General features: G+C 36.7%; 1 protein-coding gene across 3 annotated transcripts in view; it reads right to left on the bottom strand.

Annotated features, from left to right (window-relative positions):
* The window catches only part of Exoc6b (exocyst complex component 6B), a 564,774-nt gene that overhangs the window by 149,248 nt on the left and 393,970 nt on the right, over window positions 1-21,556 (bottom strand). The window lies entirely within an intron of this gene.

Here is a 21,556-nt window from a genome sequence, read left to right on the forward strand (position 1 = left end):
AAGTGTCCATCTGAATAAACCTCATTACAAAACATAAGAAACATTTGCACATGTCTGTCTTTCCATGCATCCTTTATTCTTCTCTGTTCATTCTATTGTCAAAACTCTTCTGTATCTTCCTTCCACCAAAATTTCTGCTTAGGTGGCAGAGAGCACAGGAATGTTATTTGCAATTTCCAGTAGCGCCTTGGGTGCATACTCAGTTTATGACTCTGGCTTCCAAGTCATTAAAAAGAGAACTGCACTGGCTATAGGGAGAAATACTAGTAACAGTTAAGAATGTCAAGTTTTATTGTCCCTGAGGCTTGCCTATTAGTAAATCAAAAGGTCTTAAGTTCCCCCTACACACAGTAAATTCAAAACTGGACAGTTACTATGTCTTCAATTCTTAGGTGAAGACAGTGTGATGGACATCTAATATTAATCAACTATGTACATCAAAACAACTCAAGTTGCAAATTTTTTCTTTTCAAATGTACTTCCCAAGACTGACTTTAAGAAATATATTTGCTCCTATACTTTTCTTTTGAAAATAAATAAAATTTATTAAGACATTTGCATAGACATTGGGAAAATTACTAAACAATTACTGGAATTTCTGTTCTTCAGTTTCTTAAACCTAATAGGTTTTTATACTTGCTCTATTTTTAAAAATAATTTCAATGACATAGTGTAGGGATATGGGAACACTGTGAACTGAAATATAAATCAAGGTATTAATCTAATTAAAATATATCACAAATGTAATACACAATGTTTGTATTACACAAAATATTGACATTTCAAATAAACAGAATGAATGAATGGAAGGGCATAAACTATTAGCAGCAGTCAAGTTCCTATTTGCTTTGAGAAAATTCACATCATTCAGAAATAATTCCATTATGTATGTAGCTTAAGTTATAGTAGTTTTAATAAAATAAAACTCTAAAGCTACACAAATACTTGAAAACCATGCTATCAGAAAGCTTGATATCATCCATTCTTTATATCAACAGTGACCATGATCTGTGACAACTATACTGTAACTATTCGACTCAAATGTACAACTGTCTTATATTCTGTTCCTGTTAAAAGCAGCAGGGATTACACGATAGCTACTGTTACTCTTTTGAGAGTCTTTTTTTTTTTTGCTGGTCGTGGTGCCTGAACTCTGGGCCTGGGTGCTGTCCCTCAGCTTTTCAGCTGAAGGCTAATTCTCTACCACTTGAGCCTCAGTCACACTTCTGGCTTTTTCTGCTTATGTGGTGCTAAGGAATCGAACCCAGGGCCTCATGCATACAAGGCAAGCACTTGATTTTAAGTGGTCACTTAAATAAGCTTCCCAAGCTAGAGGGTTTATTCCAAGATTGGCAGTTAATTACTACTTCTTTTGCATCATGAAAGTTTATGTTGCACTATTTGAAACATAAACTCCTCCCTGTCAGTAGGAATCCTACCTAATCCAAAGTACAGCAACTGTCAAGATGTTCTGCTGTCCTATATACATACAATTCACAGAATTACCCTGTGACACATAGCTTGAATGTCTGAGAACTGGCTTCACATTCCTGAATCTCCTTATTGAGCATGTTCCCTAGGGCTAACCTATCTATGAAGCTGATGAAACCTCTCAGGAATCTGGAGGTGATGCATATTTAGTTCTCAGAGTCACTTTATGGACATAATTTTTATGACACACTGAATCTTCAGAGTCCCAAAGGATATGGTGGCCTTTGATTTACCCTTTAATAAATCAGGCAACCAGAGAATGATAATTGTCCCAAGCAGGACAAAGTGAAGAGTTCAATTTTTACATATAGCTTATGTCTAATTATTGTATATACAGTTTCTTCTTTTTTCTCATAGGTTCATGCACAAACTTTTTTAAAATATACCGTTTCTTCTTGCTGTGCTAGAGACTGAACCCAGGACTTTGTGTATGCTAGACAAGCACACTACCTCCAGACCCAGTAAACTCTTTAGGGAAAAAGGCCATATCCCAATCCCTAACCAAGTATCCAAAATAGTAGATGTTCAACAAATATCATGACACAATTTTAAAAGTTGTATAAATAGTAAGTTTAATTAACCATACATATTCATCACTGTCAAATAAACATTTCTTATCATAAGCAAATTATCTTTAACTTCAGTATCAGTAAATAGACCATAGGAATTAATGAGTTCTTTAAAATCACAAGGACTTTGAGGAGATAAAAATCAGAATTTGATCCTTGATTTTTTATAGAGATTACTTAGCCCCTTACATTTCAAAATCTTTACTGTAAAATGTAAGACAATAACAGAGCCTTCCTTATGGAGCAGTGATGAGGAGTAAGGGAAATGACACAGGTAAAGCCGCTGGCAGAATGCCAGGAATATCATAATTGAGTATCATTATAGTTAGTTCTCTGTGTGACTATGCATTTATCTGCAAAGAAGCTTCATAGCTTCCACTGAATTCTAAGAGGATTCATTTAAGAAATGGTGTTCAATATCAAGAATAAAATATATCAGAAGCAATTCAGCTACCATTCAGTGATGAAATTACTGAGTTGGCATTGCAAATGTATTTATAGGCAAATATATCATTGTTTCATATGATTAATTACTATTAGAACTATGAAATTTGATAAATGTATAAAACAAATCTGTAATTTTTTTACTCTATCTACTCTCAGAAACATGACTATCTTCTCCAAGTCATTTTTAATATACGAAAAATATTTATAACAAGTATGAATATTTTTAAAAAGAGAAATTGAAATTCACATATAACTGGATCCCAATTTATATTTATATATATACATATATGCACACACACACACACACACACACACACACACACAGAGACACACACACATACACACACACACAGAGAGAGAGAGAGAGACACACACACACACACACACACACACACACACACACACACACACACACAGTCATGACAGTTAACATTCTATAATATCTACCAAAGCTGCAATGGAGTTCTTTTTGTTTTTGGTCTAAGATGGGGACTCAAACTTGGTACTTGATACTTTTGCTCACTGGCTAGTGCTCAACCAACTAAGCCATGACTCCAATCCTGAGTTCTTCTTTATAGTTTATAAACACTTAAAAATCAATGACTACTTTCTTTTTTTTTTCAATGACTACTTTCATATCCAAAGATGAGGAAAAGGCAAACACATGTGTATACACACATGCACACACTTAGTAGCAGTACTAATTTAGTATTTATACAAGAATTAGAATTTAAGGCACCTGGGATTGGGCTGCACATCCAAATTCAAAAGGCTGCTTGACAGAAAGAGGAAGGATGAGGGTGGCATTAGAAGCCCAGAGCCCACTGTAACACATGCTGATGCATGTACAAATTGATGACATGAGAGGTCCTTTAGAGTTAACAATGGAAACCTTCCTTCTTTGGTATCATAAAAAGGGGTACATACATATAATTACAACCAAGTGGATGCACGGGTACAAAAAATCAGTCAGTACCTACAGACAGTGGGTTTTCAGTCTCTAACTTATGCCCCCATGAAAGTTTTGAAAGTTTGGATTTCTGCAGTTCAGCCTCAGCACTCTAGGGAAATTGATAACCGTGAGCCACTTAACACAGGGGGAATGGGTCAAAATTCCAGTGTGATTGGAAGATCGCTTCATCTTGGAAGGAAAATTAAGGTTGACTTTGATCAACACCAACTAATTCTACAGAGAAATTAGCTCTAGTCTTCCCTGCCCAATCAAAGGAGGGACTCAATAGTTTAACATGGTATCAGGGGCTCACTCCGGGATCCAATTTGCAAATATGAAAAATCTTTCAAAGAGACAACTATCCAATCCACCCTCTGAAGTTTGTAGAAAAAAAATTTAATTAAAATAATTTAGCACAATGTTTTAAGAAAGAAGATTTGCTTTAAATAAAAGCACAGAGGAGAAAGAAAATGAGTTTTTGCTTATCAAGTATCTAATCTTTCTCATATACCCACAAAACTATGAGACATGGGAATGGCTTTAAAAAGCAGTGTTATTTCTTAATAACCTGAATTTATAATTCAAGTTGTCTTCAAGATATGATAAAGTTACTAAATGATGAAAGAATGGAATTTCACTGATTTCATTATGTAGTCTAGATATCTTACTAGCAAATCTTAAAATTAATCATTTTAACTTAGAGGGAAAAGAAAAATTGTTTTAAACTATGTCTGCTAATTCACAATTGACTGAAGAAAATACATTTAAAAGGCACATAATACTAAACAAAAACAAAATATTAGAATTAAAGTTCAAGAGGCTTTGAGAAGTCACAAAGACTGCATTAGTCTGTAACGTGTACATCTACATAGGACATTTGGAAGCTGATCAAAAACAAGTGAAAAATCACTATAAAACTAATCCTTCTGTATCCTGATGCACTTTCTATAGAACAAAAGCAGTCTTTAAAAAAAAAAAAGATCAACAAGGTAAAATATATTTCAGAAAAGCAAAATTAGTAGAATATCTGGCAATCAGGTAAAATTATGTCAGGAAAACAATTTGTTAAATAAAAGGAATGTGAAAAGACAAATTTACAAAATGGTAACAAGAAGTCACTGGATTACATACTGCTGTTCCCCGTAAACTTTCAGTTAGTTTAAACAATGGACAAGATAGCTCTTGATGGATGTGTTAAGGACATGGTTTTGCCCCAAAGGCTAGATACTCAGTGTCCCAGAGCCTAAAGAATTCTGAGTGCTTGTTTGCATCTTAAGATCATGTCAGGTCACTTGTGTTTTTTGTGGGATTGAAAAAATAAGAGCTGTTGTTGCTGTATTAACATAATGGTTTCCTGGTTTCTGGCTCCCTGGAGCAACAGATAAGGGGTGTGCTAGATTATGAAGTGTGGCTCTGGGGAAGCTAAAGCCTTCTTGCATCACTTCAGAGTGGCTCCACTAAGCTAATTACAGAGAGGAGTTGATGGACTCCACAGGGAATCTAGACTCTGCTGGCCAGAAGAAGGTCAGCCAGATCATAAGAAGTGAGAACCAAGGAGAATAATGTCGAGACAGTTTAAAAAAAAAAAAAAAGAGGTATGTAGGGGACTCCTCAGGGTTATAATTCACTTAGAAGGGAGAGGATTATAGAACATTGGCCCTACAGTTGACAATACTATATTATACACATAAATTGATTAGAAGAGTAGATCTCATGTTTGTATTCCTACAATAGTAATAAATGAATAGAATAAACATGATGGCACATACCTATAATCCTAGTTACACAGAGGAAATAGGTAGGAGGAATTATAGTCCAAGGCTGACTTGAGCAAAATCACCAAGACCCTATCCAAAAAAAATAACTAAAACAAACAAAAAAGGATGCAGTACATGTCATAAGTATCAGAATACAAGTAAAAGCCATTGAGTTTAAACTGTCAAAAAGAAAAGAAAGGTAAGTACATAGAAAATAATACTAAGTCACAGATATAAAATGTCCAAAAATTATGTCTGATATAGAACTTGTGTATCTAGAATATAGAGTGATTCAGTAACTCAATTATGTGATAACAATACCAATGAAAACAGATACAGTAGACACTGAAAATATATCAGCTAATGGGGAATAGAGAATTACTCATTTTTATCTGGACAGAATAACAATTTTTCTTAATTCATGAATAAAAGGAATTTTTCAGGAGCACTGAGATGCAGTAAGAGGCTATGAAACCCTGTGAGAGCCCAAGAAAGAACAGTACCCTTTGAAAGGGCAGACTTGTGCCCAGGTGGCAGACTTGCCAATCACATTTCTGGCTCCAGACCCAGAAATGACCCCAAATTTCTGGTGCTTCAGATATTATCCCATCTGACACTGGTTGATCCTGCTGTTAAAACCAACCATCTACCAAAGGAACCTTGGAGAATTATGCCTATTTGTGCACTTGAGTGAAGTGACGTGACTGTTGGCCGTAGTTGTGGAGATATATATATATATCAGCTACCGTCTGAAACAGTTATATCCTCAGAGACACACAAGGGACATACATGCTAGTCTGAGGCATGAGGGCAGACCTGTTGATTACAGTACCACAGCATATCCTAAAAAGAGCCAGACATTGAATCCAGATATGTCTTAGAGCAAGACTAAATGAAAACACAAAAAGGGAGATATACCCAGCTCTGACCATAGGTGCATGCCTGCAGACCTTGGTCTTAGAATAATGCAGACTCTGGAGCAGTACTGTGACAGAGTTCTAAGCCTTCTCAGTTACTGCTGGGAGCCAGAACACCAGACAGTCAGTAAGTCCTAGGAGTCTACTCAGTGAATTAGAGAAATTCACACCAATCAGCATACACAGGAAAAGGTCTGACATCTCTGGACTTCAAAACATATCCCCACAAAACTGCATCTTATGGACATAGTATACTTAAGGCAGTCAATGACACCATGGGACTAGACAGTATCCAGGACTGGTATGTGCTTCCTGCGGTACACTCAAAAGTAGCCATGTAATCAGCTCCAGCTCCACTCAATTCTTACCTGGAGGCAATTCTATCAGCAAGGTGTCTGCTGTGGTTTTTGCTCCCATTACCCCCAAATTCATGTTAAGACTCAATTCCTAATACAACAGTATTGACAGGTGTAGCCTTAAAAGGTGATAGTGGTAATGCGCATGCTAAATATGCATGATGCACTAAATTAATCCCTAGCATGAATGAATTAGTAGATAAATAAATTAATAAATTAATTTAAAGTGATGGCTGCATCATAAGGTTCTGTTCATAAATATAAAGGATTGAGTGCCCTTATGAGAAGGAAAGTTTGCCCTTCTATCTTCTCAAAATGAGACTAAAATGGTTCCCCTCCAAAAGATATAGCCTGAAGGTGCCATCATGGAAGCAGATACTGGCTTCATAGAATTAGTTTAGAAGCATTCCCTCTCTTCCTATTTTATGGAAAAGTTTGATAAGCATTGGTGTTACTTATTTAAAGGTTTGGTGGCAGGAATAAATCCATCCAGTCCTGGGCATTTCTAAATAAGATGTTATTATAGTTTCAAATTCATTCTTGTTATAGATACATACTTAGGTTATTTATATTCTTTTGGTTTATTTTCAGAAGGTAATGTACATCTAGAAACCAATCCATTATTCCAGAATTTCTAGTTTATTAGATTATAAATTTTTGAAATATTCTCTAATGATCCTCTGAATTTCATAGTGTTGACTGTATTAATCCCTTTCTCATATCTAATGTTATAAATTTGGGTCTTCATACTCATTTTTTAGTTTTGTTAAAATGCTTGCAAATCTTTTTTGTAATTTTTAAAAGATTGAACTTTTTGTTTCATTGATTCCTTGTTTTCTTTTAATTTCCATTTCATTAATTTCTGCCATGATCTTTATTATTTGTGTCCATCTACTGCTATTGGGTTTGGTTCTTGTCTTTCTAAGAGCTTAAATAGATATTTATGGAATGTCTGATTTCTTTCTTTCCTTTTTTAAGTCACTCAGCATTATAAATTTCCCTCTTAATTACTATGTTTGCATGTGAGAAATGTTGAAGTAAGCATATTTTCATTTTCATTTGATTCTAGGAACAGTTTTATTTCCTCACATTACTTCTTTGATGACCCTCTGGATCACACATAAGTAAATTGTTCAGTTGCCACATATTTTGGCATTTTCTGTAGTTTCTCTTATTATTGATTTCTAGCTTTATCCACTATACACTGATAAATACAAGAAGCAACTTTGTTACAATTTGCTTTATGTCCTCAGATATGATCTATTTTTGAGAAAGTGCCAAGGGATGCTAAGAAGTGTGCTCTTCAGTTGTTGGCTAGAATATTCTGCAGCTGTCTATTAAGTCCTTTTGGTATTTATCTAGTGACATTTAATTTCCTCAAGTTTTTAGTCTGGATGAGCTAAGTTGGTTTTTTGTTTGTTTGTTTTTGTTTTGTTTTGTTTTGTTTGGCCAGTGATGTGCATTTCTTGTAGGCAGTAAATGGTTGGATCTTGTTTTTAAAATTTAGTCTGCCAGTTTATGTGTTACAAAATGGATATTCAGAAAGGTATGCAGTAATTTCTGCTATTGTAATGATTTTGTGCTGTTTGATTCTTCCATATACTTCATATATTCATCTAGTGCGAAATCTTCTTCCCAATATTTCCATTGTTGTAATTGTCTTCTTTTAGGTGCAGGATTCCTTTAAGCATCTCAGTATTATTTTGGTGGTCATGAATTAGTCATTTTTTTTGTTTATTAATAGAAGATTTTAATTTCCCTTCAATTATGAAGGATAGCTCTAATGAGTACAGTAATCTAGGTTACTAGTTATTTTCTTTTGGGGTTGAAAATACATCATTCACATGCACTCCTTGATCTTCAAACATCTGTGAAAAAACTTGCTATGGAGAAACTTGCTGAGGGTTTAGCCTGATCGGTGACTTGGTTTTGCATTGCTGCTTTCAATATTCTTTCCATGTTGTGTGTATTTAATGTTTTAATAATCATATAACGTGGGGATTATTTTGGCCCTGCTGGTTAAGAATCCTTAAAACCTCCTGAACCTATACAAGGTCTGAATAGTTAGGTGCACATGATCATACAAAATGATGCTTATTGAACTCCAAGAAATAGAAGCAAGAGAGGTTTTTATCTTATTGTTTCTGGTCCTTTATTCTTTCTTTTCTTTCTGTCTTGGGTTTATTCCCTTCTGTCACTGTTTTTGGTTTCTGTACCTTTTGTCTTGTATATAAGTTTGTATGACTTGGGGAGGGTAAGAGAAACAGAAACGGTGGGACAAAGGGTGAACCAATTCAGTAGTGAAACCCATTAGACAGTATGCTGGAAATGTATTTTACAACTTGGCAAGGGGGAGTTGGGAGGGAAAAAACTGCGAGAGAATGAGGGAGGGGGGTGACACTGTTCAAAAGGAACAGTGTTCATTACCTGACTCACAGTAACCCCTTTGTACATCACCGTTACAATAAAATTTAAAAACAACAACAAAAAACCCTCTTGATCCTGAATGGCTGCTTCATTTTCAAGATTTGGGAAGCTTTCTGCTATAACTTTATTGGGATTTTTTATTTTTATTTTTTGGCCAGACTTGGGGCTTGAACTCAGGGCCTGGGCAGTGTTCTGAGCTTCTTTTGCTCAAGGCTAGCACTCTACCACTTGAGCTGAAGCACCACTTGTGGCTTTTTCTTTTCATGTGGTACTGAGGAATTCTTCATGCATGGTAGGCAAGCACTTTACCACTAAGCCACATTCCCAACCCCACTTTGCTGAATTTTATATGACCTTAGCTGGTAACATTTCTCCTTCACTTTGCCTATCATTCATGGCTTTGTCTTTTCAACAGATACTGAATGTTCCAGTTGTTTTTGTTTTTAATTATTATATTTTATTATAAAGGAGATGTACAGAGAGATTATAGTTACATAAATAATGAGTACATTTCTTATCAAACATTGTTACCCCCTCCCTTGTTTTTCTCCCACTTTCTGCCCTCCCACCCCAACTCTCCCACTCAACAAGTTCTTTGGTTTTATTTCCTCTATCTTCATTTCCATGTTATATCTACTATGTATTCCAGCCCTACTATTCTGTCTCAAGTTGAATTTCAATTTGATCTTTCTTTTTCTGAATTTCTACAGCTTTATTTTTTGCTTCTCTCATGTCCTACACACATTGTCTTCCTTATTTTGTTTGGTTCTTTATTTGAGTTTTCTTGTATGTAATTCATTCATGTCCTCTTTAATTTCATTGAAATTCTTTTTTTTTTTTTTTGGGTCCAGTCCTGGGGCCTGACCTCTGGCCTGGGCACTGTCCCTCAGCTCTTCAGCTCAAGGCTAGTGCTCCACCACTTGAGCCACAGCGCCACTTCCGGCTTTTTTTCTTTTTGCTTATGTGGTGCTGAGGAATCGAACCCAGGGCCTCAGGCATGCAAGGCAAGCGCTCTACCACTGAGCCACCTTCCCAGCCCTCATTGAAATTCTTATGATCATTTTTGTTGAAGTCTTTGAGATTTCATCCACACACATCCTTATCATTAGTGCTTGTTACTGTGAAGTTGTGTAGTTTTTGAGAAGTCATCCTGCCTTATTTTTTCACATTCCTTGTTTCTGTGCTGCGATTTGCACATACAAAGCCAAGTGAGAAAAGGCTGTGAAAAATCAGGATTAAGAGGGTCCGTATATAGCAGTTCACACTGAGATATCATGTGATTTGGAGGATCTGGCCTAAGCACTCAAACCCACCTAGAAGCCAACACACACACACACACACACACACACACACACACACACACACACACACACACACACACACACACACACACACACACACACACACACACACACACACACACACACACACACACACACACACACACACACACACACCCCACATCCAGGTAGAAGACCCTGGAGACAGAATACATCAAGCCTTAGACTTCCTGCTTTAGTTCCTTGGCCTTAGGTAATGGTATTTCTTCCACAACAGGGAGTACCTGGTCTGTAACCACCACATCCTTTCCTCCTGGAGATCTCAAGACTGTAGGACACTGTCTTTTCCACAACCACTGCTCATACAATCACCATGTCAAGGTAGCCCAAGACTCCACATTTGATTGTTCCTTCTTTTCAAACTTCCAGAGTAATTCAAACTTAGGCATATCTTCAAGATACTTTCTAAGTCAAAGATGAGAGCAACAGAAAATCTTTCTTCATTAAGGCTTGCCTTCTTCTTTGTTTCATCAAATTTCTGCACTGAGTTTAAAGCTTGCAGAAAGGTTTGAGATTATCCTGTGACTAAAATTTCTAGTCCTTCATGAGGCCTGCTGGGTTTCCCATGTGACTCCATCTTTAGCCTTGAAACTCTTTGCAGCTTTTATCAGTTACCTGTTTCTCCATGCTTTCCATCTGTCTACTACTTCTTTTGTGAATCCCAATGATTTTTCTCTGTGAGAGCCCGGAAAGCCTAGCTGTGAGACCCAAAAGGATTGGGAGTTTGGAAGGCCTTCTCTCAACATTCTCTGAGAACGCTGAGAGTTTCCTGAAAAGGTCAATCAATCCTAGCTTAAAGGGAATCCAGATTTCTATCCAGGGTATGGGCTAATTCTACCCAAAACTGCCAGGGAGCCTGGGGGTAGACTAAGGTTTATACAAATTGTAAGCTGTTCACTGTTTAGCTCTCATTCTCAGGATAAGGAAGTCATCCTCCACTTGTATAAAAATATAGTCACATGTTGATGTTTGTACCCCTCTGCACATACTTCCTTATATAAAACCAATAAAAACCTTGGTGAGTGGAACCTTGGAATCAGAAGCTGGAGGGAGGCTACAGTACCCTTGGTACCCCAAAAATGATGTTAGAATAGATCAATAATATTAACAGCTGTTGTTTGTATTTTGAAGATTTAAAGACAATCCTTAGAAAAGCTAAAAACAGAGACAGTATTCAGATAAATTATTAGAGGAGACATTACAAATGACATCAGAGAAATAAGTATTTTAAGAAATTTCTAGGAGCATATGACTCTGGCTTCGCTCACTCTTCTTCAGTTATTTTTCTTTCTGTTGTTTTCATACTCATTAACCTCTATTATTCTGTCAGCACATTCATTGATTCTTTCAGGGCAAATCTGTGAATCTCCTTTAGTGAATTATTATTTTATTTATTGTACTTTGCAGCTCTTGAAAATCTTTTGTTTTTTTCCTTTACTTTTCTATCTCTGTAGTAATTCCATTTTGCTCATTTGTGTGTGTGTGTGTGTGTGTGTGTATATATATATATGTATATATATACATAAACATAAACAGACACATACACATACACACATATATATATATATATATATATTTACTTTCTTGTATATCCTCTTTTGCTTGCCTGAGTATCTTTAAAAGTTATTTTAGAATATTTATTATTAAGTCTTTTTCTGTGACAGCAATTTCTGTGCTTTAGGCAGACAATATTTTTTTTGTTCTTATAACTTTTTTGAAACTAGATGAATCTAATAAACTAGATAAACTGTACTACACCAGACAATAGAATGTCATATGGTATTAAAAAGAAATGGGTCACCAAACTATAAAAAGATATGAAGAAATTTTAAGTGCTTATTGCTAAATGAAAGAAGACGATGTTAAAAGGTTATATACTATGTGATTCAAATTATGTAACATTCTGGATAAAGGACAGGTATAAAGAAAATAACAGATCAATGTTTGAGAGAGCGTAGAGAGCCGTGCAGAATGCAAAGGAAGAAGTGTGTGTGTGTGCATGAGCCAGTCCTTGGACTTGAACTTGCCAGACATTGTCCCTGAGCTTTTGGGCAAAAAGCTAAGGGTGTACTCTAACACCTGGGTGACAGCTTCATTTCTGACTTTTTTTTTTTTGAGTAGTTTATTGGAGATAAGAGACTCTTAGACTTTCTTGCCTGGGATAGCTTTGAACCATGATCTTCAGATCTCAGCTTTATGAATAGTAGGATTACGGCACCTGGCCTAGCTGAGGAATGTTTTCTTTTCCAGTCCCGGGGCTTGAATTCAGGGCCTGGGCACTGTTCCTGAGTTTCTTTTGCTCAAGGCTAGCACTCTGCCATTTGAGCCATAACATCGCTTCCAGTTTTTCTTCTTAGGTGGTACTGAGGAATCAAATCCAGAGCTTCATGCATGCTAGGCGAGCACTCTACCACTATGCCACATTCCCAGCCCTAGTTCAGGAATTTTTAGGGAAGTAAAACTATATGAAATTATAAAGGTGAGTATATGTTATAAATTAGTCCAGACTCACAGAATGTATAACACTAAGAATTAACTCTAAAGCATGAACTCTGTGGAATAAGGGTGTGTTTTGTAGGTACACTGATTGTAACAAATGGACTACCCTAGTGTAGAATGTTAAAACTGGAATGAACTATGTGTATGGAGGACAAAGAGTAGACTGGACTTTCTGTACTGTCCTCTCAGTTTTGCTGTAAACTAAAACTACTCAGAAAAATGTCTCCTAAATTTTTATTTTAAAAAGAAAAAGTGAAGGCAAACTATAATTTATTTTAAGGTTTGTTTCAGGAAATATGATTCATAAATGCTAAAGAGATTTATGAAACCTAAAGTTCAACTCTCCAAGTTTCTTTTGCTAAAAAAAAATTCTAGTACAGAAATAAGCAGGTTTTTAATTAATAAAGATGTACTGCTCTATGATCTAGGCAGATATTACATGCATGAAGGGTTACTCATGCTGCTTCTAAGTAAATAAGACAATGAATCTCCATTAGACTGTGACATGTACAGTACAGTGAGAGAAAATGAAAGGTAAGACACTATAGTGATTGATGTCACTGACAGTACATATGCACCTGCAAGGAGAAACTGTCTTAAAAGGAATATCTAGAAAAAGACAAGATGGTGTTTTTAATATTTTACCTAGTATTAACTAGGAAAAAATAATTTTCCCTAAGACTTAAAGAAGAAATGAAAAATAAGCTCCTCCAAGTTTATGAAGTCCAGAAATACTAGATCCTTTACTAAAATCAACAGGTGGTTCTTTGTCTGGGCAGGTATTATTCTAATTTGTGGATAAGAACATTTTCATTTACATTAACTAATTATCAGGATGAGTACTGCCTTGCATTATTCCATGTAGTGGAATAAAGATTAAGGGAAGTTAAAGACTATAACAAGTGGCAGAAGTATGCTGCCACAAGGCATTGGATTTCCCCTTAATACCTTTAGTATTCCACAGACAAATAATAGCCAGGGTTACCAAAGATTTCTAGGACTCAAACTAAAACCCTAGAATCCCAAAGTTGAAAAGAGCACTTGTAATTACTGAGAACTTCAACAGAAAGAAAAATAAGGCCAAAAAGGTTAAATCTGTGATGCAGTTAAACTCTAATCCCTCTAAGTCTGTCTATTATTTCAATATGTATCTTCTACCCTAGAATATCCAAAAACAAATATTTACTTCACTTTTTCTTTTATAGGCATGTTGCATATTCTTTTCCACTTAGTAAGAAAACAATGAAATCATAAAAAAAATACATAGATCTGTGTCAAAACATAACTTTCCTCTAAAGTTTCTGAATGCTTATAATTTAGGGGAAAAAAATGTAGACCAATTTTACAATAGTCCTTTTAAAATCACAGAGAAAGAAGCCTAAGTCAGTAATCAGCAGTGCTTCTGTGTATAATCTTAGGAAAGTTGAAGATCTGCCATGAAAGGAGTGAGGTTCCAGAGAGATGAGAAAAGCTGAGTTCTAAAGTAGTAACTGTATCTCCTTGATATTTTTACTATGCTTTTAGGGACTTAATTTTATCCATGTGTTTGTTCAGTACTGACTATTCTGCTGTACAAATATATTTTCAAACCAACAGATCTCTAAAGTTTTACCCTAAGAAGAATTCTGTTGCATATATAATGCTATAGTGAAGGTAATTCTATAGGAAAGTACTGTCTATATAGAAATGTAAGCCTCTAGTGATTTTTGCAACTTCAAATAGACATATTAAAAGCAGAAACAAGTGAAAATTTACTTTAAAATCAATGAAATATCTTGTCTAACTCAATATATCCAAGCATGAAATTAGTATTTTCAAAACTTTTGAAACATTTATATATTTTCTAATATTTTGTATATATTTTACCTTATAGTACGTGTCATTTCTGACTAGCCACATTTTAAGTGCTCAATAGCTATTTATGGCTGGATGATAAAAGGGTGCATAACATAGCTCTAGATGCTGCTGCTTATAATGAATGCAAACAAAATGGAGGTGTGCGCAGAATGATAATATTTTAAAATGACAAGAAAGGCTCCTCACTAATGCAGTCCGGCAATAAGCACTAACTTCTACCCTAGAATATCCAAAAACAAATATTTACTTCACTTTTTCTTTTATAGGCATGTTGCATATTCTTTTCCACTTAGTAAGAAAACAATGAAATCATAAAAAAAAATACATAGATCTGTGTCAATAGGTTCAATAGCTAGCAAGGGCTTGTTTTCTGGTTCATAGGCAGCACTTTCTTACTCTGTGTTCAAAGGGTAAAAGAGGTAAGGAATCTCACTGGGGTCACTTTTAGAAGAATACAAATCCTCCTCATCATCATTCCTCATCATCTAATCATGTCCCAAAGGCCCTATTTCCTAATACTATTATATTTCGGAACTTGGGAGCGATACAAACATTCAAGACTATGGTAGTCCAGTTCTAGTTCTGAGAAGTTCATCTTAACACCTGAAAATTAATTACTGTATGACAGAGGTATGGGATTCATACATTCTTCAACGCACTTGTCAGTAAATTTCTGTTACCTCTCTAATAATCCTTCCAAAAGTCTCTTCAGCCCATTTTGCTTACTAATATCTGATTTTTTTCAATTTATTCTATTGAAAAGTCTTAAATCATTTTGTGGGAAAAAAATTTTTAAAGGAGTTATTTCCTAGCTAAGAATGACACTATTAATGTGCCACTGCAAAATGTTCCACAAGTATAAAAAAATAAAATAAATAATGAAGATTAAAAAGAAAGATCAAGCCAGGCATCATTGTCTCATGCCTGCAATCCTAGCTCATGAGGTGGCTGAGATCTGAGGATCATGGTTCAAAGTCAGCCCTAGCAGGAAAGTCTGCAATTAACCACTCAAAAACCTAGAAGTGGAGTTGTGGCTCAAAGTCATAGAGCACTAGCCTTGAGATTAAAGAGCTCAGGGACAGTGCCCAGGCCCTGAGTGCAAGCTCCATGACAAAAAAAAAAAAAAAAAAGGTATCAAGAATGCTAACTTCAGGTCTAATATACTTCTGGTTTTCCTTCTTTGATCATGGATTTGTTATGTATTAATGCACTCTTATTCCTCATAGCCTCACAAATGGAATTTGATTCGATACACAAATTAAATGGCTGCAATATATCAGTATCAACATAAATATTAGTATGTCATGCTATTTACAAAGGGTAATGACTTTATTTTCAGAAGTCAGGAGCTACCTGACTAGGATGATTCTTACTAGATCATGTAAGCTTTACACTAATGTTGTAAAGCAAATCGTCCCAGAAGTCACATTTTAAAATAAAGAATATTGGAGTCTTTATTATACCTTTAACAGGCTGCAAGCCGCCAGTTGTTAGAAAGGCCTGCAGCACACAAATACACAGCTAGGAATCATGCTAAAGAGGAAAGAGATAACAAAAACAATACCAACAAGCCAATTCAGCTCCAATGGAGAGCTGAACTGGGACTCCATGATGACTGGAGATGAGCCAGGAGACAGGACACAGGACATGATCACAGAGACACACGTGGCATGGAGTTCATAGGCTAGGCTGGTGGGGGCCTAAATAGGTCAGTGCAGGGGGCAGATCCTCAGGAAATTCCCAGTCCCAGGCACTGGACTGACAGATTCAGTAACCTATCAGCCAAGTGCCTGCCCCTGCCTCCAGGGGTCCCAGCAAGCTCATTACCTGGGAGTCTGAGGAGGAGGGCAGGGGGGAGGGGTTTCCTTCCCCCAGTGTGAAGACAAGATGCTAGACCCTACCATCCATCATGTGGCCAATATGGTGCCAACCAGACCTGGCCTCCTTACTTCACTAAGAGCTGAGTTTGGGGTTATGTTTTCCATTTTCTTCCTAAATCAAACAAACAAAAGCAGAAAAAGAGAATCTCTGCTAATGGTCCCCAAGACCTGGGTCTGGCATACACTTTAAGGAAACATTAGGTAAATTAGGACTCCAGAGGACTACTAAAAATGAAGGAGATTGGTATTTAAAAGGCATTTCATTTGAAGAAAAATGTATATAAGCAATTTCTTTACATGATAGACTCTTCCCCCATCCTGGGCCTTCAACTCAAGAGCTGGATGCTGTCTCTGAGCTATTATGCTCAGTTCTCTACTATTTGATCCACAGCTCCATTTCTAACTGTTTGGTGGATGAGAGATGAGACTCAAGGCCTTTTCTGCCTGGGCTGCCTTTGAACTGTGATCCTCAGATCTCAGCCTTCTGAATGGCTAGGATTACAGGTGTGAGTCCCTGGTCCCCAGCTAGACCGCTGCATTTGTTTTATTGTTGTTGTTGGTCTAGGGCTTGAACTCTGGGCCTGGGCACTGTCCCTGGGCAATTCAGCTCAAGGTGAGCACTCTACCACTTGAGCCACAGCACCACTTCCAATATTCTGGTGGTTAATTGGAGATGAGTGTCAGGGACTTTCCTGCCTGAGCTGACTTTGAATGGCAATCCTCAAACCTCAGCCTCCTGAGTAGCTAGGATTACAGGTATGAGCCACCTGCACCTGGCTTAAACTGCTGCATTTTAAGAAATGTCTTTACTACTAGGAGGTACTGGGTATTTCAAATAATAAAGACTCTCTTGTCTTGAAAATGATCCTGTTGCAAAGGCCCTCAAAAATGCTTTTGTAGAGAAGAGCAGAGAACCTTGCCCTTTTCTCAGGTTAATTGCCTAACCAGAGGATTATGCTACACCTTATTTTCAACCATTAACAGGAAGACATTTGACAAAGAGATTCCAGTGAGTCAAAGCAAAGAGCAAGCCATAACAGTCTGACTCAGGAAGCCCAGACTTGTTCCAGAAAGGCACTTTATTCAGAAAAACAAAAAACAGGAAAACAAAACAAAACAAAACAAAAAAAAAACAGAGAGAAGAGAAAGGCAACTTTTACTGCTGTTACAAAAAAAAAAAAGTGATTTCTTTTTTACGTTTAGTCATGTTATATAAGGTATTTGGTGTTTTTACAAAGTAGTTGTTCAAAGTCATTAGGTTTAACGACAAAATTAAAACAAAACACTTAGATTTTCAGAGGCTGTGAAATACACCTATTCTTCCCTTTCTTTCAAAATCAATTTCTTAATTAGGTGCTTACAAATATTGGTGCAAGGTCTTTATTTTACATTAATTTAACTCTCTAGAATCTGTTCTACCATTCCCAATAAAATTTCTTTCTCAAACCTTCTTGCTCTCCATCTTACTAAAGTAAAATTTTTATGTCTCTTTGCATGCACTCTACAATACTAGGGACATATTATATAGATTGACTATCTTTAATTAGAAGATCTGAAATCACAAATGCTAAGAAAATAAAGTTTTTGAGTGTCATCATGATAATGTGGAAAAGTCCATATGTGGCTTCACATGACAAGTTGCAGTAAAAAAATTCAGGTACAATAAAAATATCGTATAAGATATCCTGTAGGCAATGGCTCAGAGGTACATATGAAATACAAATGAATTTAGACTTAGGTCTCATCTCTAAGACATCTTATTAAGTTTATGTAGACATTTCTAAAGCCAAAGCAAACTCAAAATCTGATACTGTTTTGGTTGTTGACAGGCCGAAGGAGGGCAGAGTGAGCTGAGAAAAGCCACTTCCTTATAATACCACCTGTCCCATTTATACACCACCTGTCCCAATCGTCCTGTCCTTCCGGGGCACTAGCCCAAGACTATTCAAACTCACAAGACAAGTTACTGCTAAAAGTTCCTGCTGACCCCGCCATATAAACCCTGCTACAACCAGATTCTGAGTGGCCTCTCTGATCCCAACCAGGGACTTTGCCTGGGAGCGCACCCCAATAAACTTTTCTTTCTTCACCTTTACCTCCTCCTGCATGTTCTTCCTCACCTAAAACCTTACACTTTATTTCAGACAAGGGAAATTTAACTGAGCATCTTGTTTTCTTTGTAGTAGTGGGGATGAAATCCAAAGTATTGCATGTGCTAGGGAAATACTGGAGCCACATTCTTACTTACGTGAAGTAATATGTTGCTAAGTTTTCCTGGTCTGGCCTCAAACTCTTCATCTTCTTATCTCTGCCTCCCAAGCCTGAATTCTGGGCATCCTGCTTCTTATCTGGTAACTCTAATTCTGAATGTAGTCTTACTTGATCCACATGTAGTCTTACCACTCTTCTATGCATTTTTCTCAAGCACCACTTGAGCCAGCACTTTATGCCTTAGTTATTTTTCAGATAGGGTCTTGGGATTTTTTTTTGCCCACACTGGCCTTGAAGCAAGGATGTAACCTTTCTCTGTCTCTCAAGAAGCTGTGATTACAAGCATATAACCACCACACCTAATGATTTTTTTAAGGCAGAGGATTATCATGTTACTCTCACATTAAACTGTATAAACAGCTATCAGTGTTCTTAGAATAAAATATGCACTTCTTAATAAGTTCTCCAGAACCTAATGATGACTTATATTTACATCACTTCCTTTAACTGTACCACTTAATTCCATCCCATTCTTCAGTTACAATGAACTTTATCAAGTATGCCATGCTCTTTATGTCCTCTCAGAATTTGTACATACTTCTGCCTTTGTCTAGACATACTACCTATCCCATTTCACATAAACAGCTAACCCTTATTCATCAACAACAATTCTATATTTTATTTCAATCCACTGACTTATATCAAAAGGATAAAAGAGTAAAGGGAAAGATGAGTTATACAAATTCACATTTTCCAATTTATTGATTAAAAAAAGACAAAATCCGGGCCTCAGTTCACACATTCAAGCAGTGTCTCCACCATAGAGTCACCTTTTTCTTGGGAAAGTAGAACATAGAGGTAGAGAAGAGATCACTAACCATTACAAGGAACTATGGGCATGACTTCTAAAATTCTAGACATTGGCCTACTAGTATCTAAAAATTTCAGTTTTCTAAATGGAAGTGTTGGCAATGATTTTTTTTTACACTTTCTAAATACTAACCTTAGACACGAGATTAGTTGTGTGTGTGTGCATGCGTGTGCGCGAGTGTGTGTGCGCCTGTGAGTGCATGTGTGTGCACCTGTGTGTGTGTGTGTGTGTGTGTGTGTGTGTGTGTGTGTGTGTAGTTTTAGATGCTAGCACTAGGGTGCTCTTGCTTAAACTTGTCACTCAAGGATGACACTCTAACATTTGAGCCACACTTCTACTTCCAGCTTTCTTGCTGGTTAACTGAGGATGAGTCACAAAGTTTTGTCTGCCCAAGCTGGGATTTATCTGCCTAAGCTAGCTTTGAACTGCGATCCTCACATTTCAACTTCCTGAGTAGCTAGGATGATAGGCATTAGCCACTAGCACCTGGAAAACAGATAGTTATGGCAAAGCATAGAATATTTCCTCTTTCAAAATCTCTTAAAATAATATTTTCAAAGACATGGTATTTTGTATGGTCCCAGCTAATTTCCTATGAAATGGTCCAATTAAAATGGTTTACTGAGCTGGGCACCAGAGCCCCACACCTGTAATCCTAGCTACTCAGGAGGCTGAGATCTGAGGATTGCAGCTCAAAGCCAGTCCAGGCAGGAAAGTCCGTAAGACTCCTATCTCCAATAAACCACCAGAAAACCAGAAATGGTGCCGTGGCTCAAATGGTGTAGAGCGATCACCTTTAGCTGAAGAGTTGAGGGGCAGCACCCAGGCCCAGAGATCAAGCTCCATGACTGACCAAAAAAAAAAAAAAAAAAAAGAAAGAAAGAAAAAGAAAATACAAAAGGTATGAATATTCCACTATATTTTGTTTCTGGAGAGTAGCAAGAACAATAATTACATCAGAAATTCTTGAGAGAGACTGGCTTTTCACAAACATTAAGGTTTTGAGTGCTGGGCACTGGTGGCTCATGCCTATAACCCTAGCTACTCAAGAGGCTGAGAGCTGAGGCTCAGAGTTCAAAGATAGTCTGGGCAGGAGAGTCTGTGAGACTCTTATCTCCAATTAACCACCAGAAAACTGTAAGTATAGCTGTGGCTCAAAGTGGTAGAGTGATAGCTTTGAGTTATCTCAGGGATAGTGCCCAGGCCCTGAGTTCAAGCCCCACAACATACAGAGAAAAAAAAAAGATTTTTGACTATGTGAGCAAAAGGAAGGGATCATCAGCTTGGTGGAAGTACCAGAAGTGCTAAAGACATAACATTTCACTTGAGATGATGTATCTACAGAAGGAGATAGCTATTCACTGCTCTTGGAACAATGGTGTAGTCTCTGGTTTGAAATGATTAGGATGAACTATCACTTTATTGACTTACTGAAAATGCTTGAGTATTTCTTAGTAAATTATGAGGATTCATAAAGTTTTTCAATAATTATTTTAAAATAATCTAATAAAACAGCAAAAAACCCAGAATTATTATTATTATTATTATTATTATTATTATTTGGGGGTGGGGCCTGAACTCTGGGTCTGGGCGCTGTCCCTCAGCTCTTCAGCTCAAGGCTAGCACTCTACCACTTGAGCCACAGCGCCACTTCCGGCTTTTTTCTTTTTTGCTTATGTGGTGCTGAGGAATCGAACCCAGGGCCTCAGGCATGCAAGGCAAGCACTCTACCACTGAGCTACCTTCCCAGCCCCAGAATTATTATTGTTTTATACTTTCTTTAAATATAAAAAATATGTTCAGACTGAGGGTCAAGTGATACTGAAGTAGAAAAAAACAATATGCTTTTTCTTTTCTTTTCTGAAAAGACATTAATCGTTCTACTCCCTGGAACTTCTAATGTACATAAAGTCTCAGAGCTGGGAAAATATGAGCGGATCCTAAAACATCTTTAATGGGAAGTACAGAGAAAGAAGGAAGGA

Source organism: Dipodomys spectabilis, unplaced genomic scaffold (genome assembly GCF_019054845.1).
Source record: "Dipodomys spectabilis isolate Male_0828 unplaced genomic scaffold, ASM1905484v1 ptg000262l, whole genome shotgun sequence".
Lineage (NCBI taxonomy): Eukaryota > Metazoa > Chordata > Mammalia > Rodentia > Heteromyidae > Dipodomys > Dipodomys spectabilis.